This window comes from Entelurus aequoreus, linkage group LG03 (genome assembly GCF_033978785.1).
Source record: "Entelurus aequoreus isolate RoL-2023_Sb linkage group LG03, RoL_Eaeq_v1.1, whole genome shotgun sequence".
Lineage (NCBI taxonomy): Eukaryota > Metazoa > Chordata > Actinopteri > Syngnathiformes > Syngnathidae > Entelurus > Entelurus aequoreus.
In genome coordinates this window covers 15,795,840-15,803,339 of record NC_084733.1, presented here as the reverse complement: position 1 = coordinate 15,803,339, position 7,500 = coordinate 15,795,840, and the positions used below count along the sequence as shown (strand labels likewise).

General features: G+C 36.4%; 1 long non-coding RNA gene across 1 annotated transcript in view; it reads left to right on the top strand.

The window, feature by feature from the left end:
- The window catches only part of LOC133646211 (uncharacterized), a 24,147-nt gene extending 18,392 nt beyond the window's left edge, over window positions 1-5,755 (top strand). Inside the window, exon 4 of the long non-coding RNA XR_009825245.1 lies at window positions 4,319-5,755. This is a non-coding gene — a long non-coding RNA (uncharacterized LOC133646211). The remainder of the gene's footprint in view (window positions 1-4,318) is intronic.
- Window positions 5,756-7,500: the final 1,745 nt, after the last annotated feature.

Here is a 7,500-nt window from a genome sequence, read left to right as displayed (position 1 = left end):
ACAAACATTTTACAATTACACAAACCAAAAAACAAAAGATGAAACAATTTACAATTACACAAACCAAAAAAAAAAGACGAACAATTAACATTTCATAAATAAATAGAAAACTAAAGACAAAACAATTTACAAGTATACAAACCAAAATAACAAAAGACAAAACAATTCACAAAATACACAAACTACAATTATGAAAGACAAACATTACAATTACACAAACCAAAATCAACAAAAGACAAAACTATTTATAACTACACAGACCAAAAACAAAACAAAAGGCAAATCAGTTAACAATTACAAAAAAAAATCGTAAACAAAACACAAACACTTTACTTTTAATTACACAAACCCAAATAGCAAAATACATTTTACAATTAAACAAACCAAAAAACAGATGACAAAACAACTTACAATTACACAAATCAAAAAAGCAAAACACAAAAAAATTTACAAAAAACTAAATAACAAAAAGACAAACAATTTACAATTACACAAACAAAAATAACAAACAATGAAACAATTTACAATTACACAAACAAGGAAACAACACAAAACCAAACCACAAAAAAAATAACAATTTCCACTCACACAAACCAAAAAACTAAGACAATTAACATTTTACAAATAAAAAAAAACAAAAGACAAAACAATTTACAATTATACAAAGCAAAATACCAAAAGACAAAACTATTTACAATTGCACACACTAAAATAACGAAAGACAAACACTTTAAAATGACACAAACCAAAAAAATAAAATGGCAAAACAACTTACAATTGCACAAATAAAATAAAAAACTAAAGACAAAACAATTTACAATTGCACAATGGACAAAAAAAAATACAATTAGACAAAGCAATTTACGATTACACAAACTAAAATAAAAAAATACAAAATATTTACAATTACACAAACGAAAAAAAAACTAAGACAAAACAATTCTCAATTACACACACCACAATAAAGAAAGACAAACACTTTAAGTTAAAGTACCAATGATAGTCACACACACACTAGGTGTGGCGAAATTATTCTCTGCATTTGACCCATCACCCTTGATCGTTTGGGAAGAATTCTCATTTAGTCTTGATGTTGTCCGTGCTGCCGGTGGTGTAAAGCATGAAATAAATAGGGGCGGCACAGCTCGGTTGGTAGAGTGGCCGTGCCAGCAACTTGAGTGTTCCAGGTTCGATACCCGCTTCTTCCATCTTAGTCACTGCCGTTGTGTCCTTGGGCAAGACACTTTACCCACCTGCTCCCAGTGCCACCCACACTGGTTTAAATGTAACTTAGGTAATGGGTTTCACAATGTAAAGCGCTTTGAGTCACAAGAGAAAAGCGCTATATAAATATAATTCACTTCACGACTCCAGGTTATGTACAACACATGTTCAAGCTAGTATTTCTATTGTTATTCATTTTTGAAATATCGAGTGATTCTTTTTGAATTGTATACATTGTATACAAATGCATTTAGGGTAACCGTTTCAAAATGAATTGTCTATAACCTATATGTCAAAGTCAAGGCCCGCGGGCCAAATCCGGCCTGCGAATTAATTATCTACGGCCCCCGGGATGATATTTGATTACGATTAGAACCGGCCCGCAGGCCACAGTCGCCTGCTGCTGTTTTGCACGCACCAATACTCCACCAGTGTTGGCGCTAGGAATTTTCAAAATGGGGTCCTAAGGACCCCATCAAGTCATAAAAATAGGGTACCACAGTAAATTTTTGGGGTTCCCACTTTTTTGTAACCGTGTTGAAAACAAATGATAAATGTATGCATTATCCTGTCATATCTCACATTCTATGTTGTGTTTTGGAAAAAAGTTGGCATAAACGTTACTTCAAACTTACTTATTACTTTGTAAAATGTTCAGAATGCCGCATAAAGAAAACACGCTTGGCCGCGCACTGAATAATATAAAGCCCCAACATGGTATCGTCATCGTGGGCAAAAGAAACACTTAGCCTAAGCATGGGTTCTGTTTGAATGTGCAATGACAGGAAGTGTTCTTATCGTGGGCAAAAGGAACACTTCAGCATTTTGAATGTACTGTAGGCTAGTTTCAAACACTTTAATTTCTTATGTTCAAAAATAGCAGGTGTACAAGTTTGTAGTGGGGTGCAAAGTGACATTGTGAGCTCGTATATCTGCATTGTTTAGCCAAGTAAAATCTCAAATGTGTTTGCGTGGAACAGCGTAGGTTTAGGAAAGTCCCAAAGGCAGAAGAAGCCAGAGCACTTATACTTGAGCTGTTGTGTTCATTTACTGTTTCTCATCAGATGCTATTTATTAAGAAATAAACAATTATGTACAATAAACAGCTTCATATATAAAGTAAGGCATAATAAAAATGTAACCTTTAAGCTACATTAATTAGGACTTATGACTTAAAATCATTGTTTCCTGCCCTGACATTCGGCCTTTGTGTCCTCAGAAAGTTGACGACACCAGAGGTCAAGTGGCCTTGCCACTAAAATGACAACATTTTAGGTCTGGTGGAAAGGGTTGTTGTTTTTTCAAGGGCACTCAAGAGTCAATTTTGTAATTCCGTGTTTGGGACCCTGAAAAATATAAAAAATTTTGCGGAACCTGAAATTCTTGCAAAATTTGGTGTGTTTTTTGGCTATGTAAATCTAATCCACTATTATCATTATTATGTGCATGTGGGCGGGCTGTATGTCTTTTTGTGTATGTTGTAGTGTGACCAGGGCCAGCCCAGGGCTTTGTGTGGCCCCCTCAACAACATTTTGTTTGTGGCCCTATTTTAGTCTTTAGTAGAGATGTCCGATAATGGCTTTTTTGCCGATATCCGATATTGTCCAACTCTTAATTACCGATTCCGATATCAACCGATACCGTTATATCCAGTCGCGGAATTAACACATTATTATGCCTAATTTTGTTGTGATGCCCCGCTGGATGCATTAAACAATGTAACAAGGTTTTCCAAAATAAATCAACTGAAGTTATGGAAAAAATTGCCAACATGGCACTGCCATATTTATTATTGAAGTCACAAAGTGCATTATTTTTTTTAACATGCCTCAAAACAGCAGCCTGGAATTTGAGACATGCCGAGGAGGTTGAGTTGGGCGGGGTTGGGGGGGGCGGGGTAGCGGGGGGTGTATATTGTAGCGTCCCGGAAGAGTTAGTGCTGCAAGGGGTTCTGGGTATTTGTTCTGTTGTGTTTATGTCGTGTTACGGTGCGGATGCTCTCCCGAAATGTGTTTGTCATTCTTGTTTGGTGTGGGTTCACAGTGTGGCGCATATTTGTAACAGTGTTAAAGTTGTTTATACGGTCACCCTCAGTGTGACCTGTATGGCTGTTGACCAAGTATGCCTTGCATTCACTTGTGTGTGTGAAAAGCCGTAGATATTATGTGACTGGGCCGGCACGCAAAGGCAGTGCCTTTAAGGTTTATTGGCGCTCTGTACTTCTCCCTACGTCCGCGTACCACTCCGTACAGCGGCGTTTTAAAAAGTCATAAATTTTACTTTTTGAAACCGATACCGATAAATTCCGATATTACATTTTTAAAGCATTTATCGGCCGATAATATCGGCAGCCTGATATTATCGGACATCTCTAGTCTTTAGTATTATTTATTGTTATTATTAGACTCCTGAAGGGCCCCTAATTATTGACTTAACATTTTTTTATTTTTTTTTTACAAAATAGTGGTGACAAGTTTGATATAAAGGAGTGAGGATGTGAGTTTTAAAATCATACAGTCTGTCATTGTTCACTTAAATATGATTATAAACCTGACTTGTGGTAAGAGGAGGCAGATGAGAAAAAACGAATAATAAGAGAATAAATATTAATATTTGTCCATTAAACTGTTATAATCGTTTTTTTACATCTTTTTATGTAAAAATCAGTACATTTCCTGTATCTTGATAGTATAGAGGACACAATGTTTTGTTTTATTAATGTGCAAACTTTGAGTGCAAATCAAGCATCACTGCAAAAAAACAAAACAACAAGCTGAAAAATGTCTCGCACAGCAAACGTTAAAAGGGAACTGCACTTTTTTTGGAATGTTGTCTATCGTTCACAATCTTAATTTAAGACAAGCAAATATGTTTTTCTTTTTTTTTATGCATTCTAACTCGTTAATAAACGCGAGCAAAAGTCAGCTACCAATGGCTCTATTCCGCCTATAACCTTTTATATACACGCTAAGTATACATGTAATGTACATTCATAATAACATGTAATATTTATGTATTTTGCTCATTTTAAGTATACAGTGGCGTATTAATTTTTCAGACGCATCACAACGTTTGCTTTTCCCTTCGACAACAGCAACACTACTCGTGGCAGACTTCATGAGAGCCTACGACGACTACTTTGGGACAAATGATCCAGAAACTTATATTTTTTAACCTGAATATACAGAGGCTGTTACGTGCGGGGGGTCGCAGCTTGCTGCGAGGTTTGTTCCCCCGGGATGCAAACGGACCACTCCGGACAGGACGTGCAGGTAGGAACATGATTTATTCTTCAAAACTCAAGGAAGCACCAAAAACCGAAAACAAGCCGAAGCAACAACGTGCCGATCGCACTGGAAGCTAAGGCTACCACTTAGCATAGACTAGAAGACAAGGAATACTCACGTAGCAGGTTGCGTGTAGCAAACAAAGAAGCCAGGCCGACTGATCGGCAAAGGCAGGGTTAAATAATGCCTCTGATTAGTGCTCGAGGAACAGGTGAGCGTCCCGAACACCAATCAGAGGCAGGGGAAAATAATAAGTAGCCAAGGTAACGAAACAAACTCAAGGGTGCACAGGGAACAGGTGAGCGTCCCGAACACCAATCAGACGCAGGTGAATATAATAAGTAGCCAAGGTAACTAAACAAACTCATGGGTGCTCAACAACAGGAATTAAGGGAGTCCAAAACTAACAGAAAATAACAAAAACATGATCCGGGCCACGGATCATGACAGAGGCTGAGCTACAAGTTTTCGAAGCTGAGTGGTAAGCAGATCCAGCAGACCGCTCTATTGCAAAGTGCTATACAAGAAATACAAACTACGAACATAATAAAACAATCACTTTCTGTACAATGTCTGCTCTCACTGGGATGACGACTGATGGGATGTTCATAGCTTCCCGTTTAAAAGAAGAATTAATCATAATTTTCACGCAGGTTAAAAAAAGAACCCTCAAACATCTCTCCTTTATCTGACAGTTTTACATTTAACCTCGCGTGCGTGTGCGTGTGCGCGCGTGTGTTAGACGGCCGCTAATTGAATAACGACATGAATGCGTCTGATGGATGAGCTGACACTTTCCTCACTTCTCTTCTTCCATCAATGTCATCCTTCTATTGGCTGTCAGCTTAGCTCTCAAACTTCCATAATAATTCAGACTTTTAAATTCACGATTATATAATTAAATAATTGTCATTTTTGTTTATTCATAAATGTTGTTTTTTTTGTTTTCATATAAAATATTATATTTTTTTTGACAAGTTGCGTTTGTGTGAAAGAGTTATTCGGTCACAATGATAAAGAAAAAAAAATAATTTAGTCATTATGGTAAAAGTATATACATTTTTGTAACTTCTACAGGAACAAAGTGGTATAATTCCATCCATCCATCCATTTCATACCGCTTGTCCCTTTATGATAAAAAAAAAAAATGGTCATTTTACTTTATATATTTTCACAAATTAATACATTTTCCAAAACAATTAAGTGGAATCTCTGTATCGTCCCTGTCATGCTGCCAAACATTGTCCAGGATCTTGACTATTTAATTTATATTTCTATGTTCATATCAGGGGTCCCCAAACTACGGTCCCAAGTTTAAAAAAATTTTTTAAAAAAATGTATTTTGTATTTTTTAATTATTAATTTTTAATTTTTAATTAATCTGTCCTTTCTAAGCCATTTATTACCGCTTGTTACTCTCTGTGTCTTCTAGCCGCTCAGGTACATCATACTGTCTAAAAATGCATTTTCCCAACGATAACGTGACATCATTGCGCTCAGAATATATATATATATATATACTGTATATATGTATATGTATATATACATACGTATATATGTATATATATGTATATGTATATATGTATATATATATATGTATATATATATATATATATATATATATGAAAACAACAAAATATAAATTTTTTGGGTATTTATTTACCAAATTTGCAAAATCTTCCACCAAAAATATTTTTCTTAGTGGAATATTTGATGTGAAGTAATCGGAACCTTGGATAGGTCAATAATTCATAATAACATTGATTTTGATTCAATATTATGTTTTGAACAATGACAGTTTGAAAGAAAAAAAAAAACACCTTTGTTTTATTAGTCAACATTGCAACTTTTTCTAAATTACATTTAACCTTTAAGCTTTTTTATTTCACTTTTGTTATGTTTTTGTTTATTTTAATAGTATTTTTAGAATGTGCCGTGGGCCTTTAAAACATTAGCTGTGGGCTGCAAATGGCCTACGGGGCACACTTTTGACACTCCTGCTATAGATAATAAAAAAATAAATCTGATAAATCTATGGATAAAAAGCATGCGCGTTTATTATCATAACTCTCTCGCTCGCGCTCTCTCCCCCTCCCTCACGAATGCTGCTGCCCACCTTCACAATTTGTTTTGTTTTTAACCTTCTTACCTCTGAACGTACATTGTTAATACACGCAACCATAGCTCGGGGTGCCGGACATTTGGGGCATTTGGGGGGCACCGCCCGGGCGGCCCCGCGGGGGAGGGCATGTCCGGTGGGGGGAGGACGTGTGGTCAGGATCGGTTTCGCCGGACATGTCCTCTTTTGCTGGCATGCTGGCGGGCTAACGGGCTGGGATAGACTGGCCGTGCGTCCTCTTTTCGCCAGGCGTGTCCTCTTTTGCGGAGCTGTAGGGGCGGAGTTTCTTGGGTGCCTCAGGTGTCCGGCATTTTGAGTATTGTTTACACAACGTGCAGTACGCTACTTAATATGTCAGTGTGGAAACTCGTTCGGTACACCTCCGAACCGAACCGGAACCCACGTACCGAAACGGTTCGATAAAATACCCGTACCGTTACACCCCTAATATATATACATATATATATTTTCAGGATTAATGCAGATCCCAAATACAGATCAGTACAGTGTTTCCCATAAACTGCCAAGATACCTGTGGTGGGGGGCGTGGCTATGGGCGTGGCTATGGGCGTGGTCACCATGACATCATCGAGTAATTTGCATAATTTACTACAATAATTTGATTTTCTCTAAAAAGGCTCAAAAAATGTATACTTACTAATTAATAATAACAGTTTTGTTTTAAACGTCCATCCATCCATTTTACAATATAATTACAACGCTTTATGTACATATTTATATACAGATATGAACAATAAGTTATTCACTGAAATATATTTATTAATTGTGGTTCTTACAAAAAATATATCTTGTAAAATATAAAAGCTAAAATGTCTCAAAGCTCTGCCCCTTTAATTAGTGCATACTAAA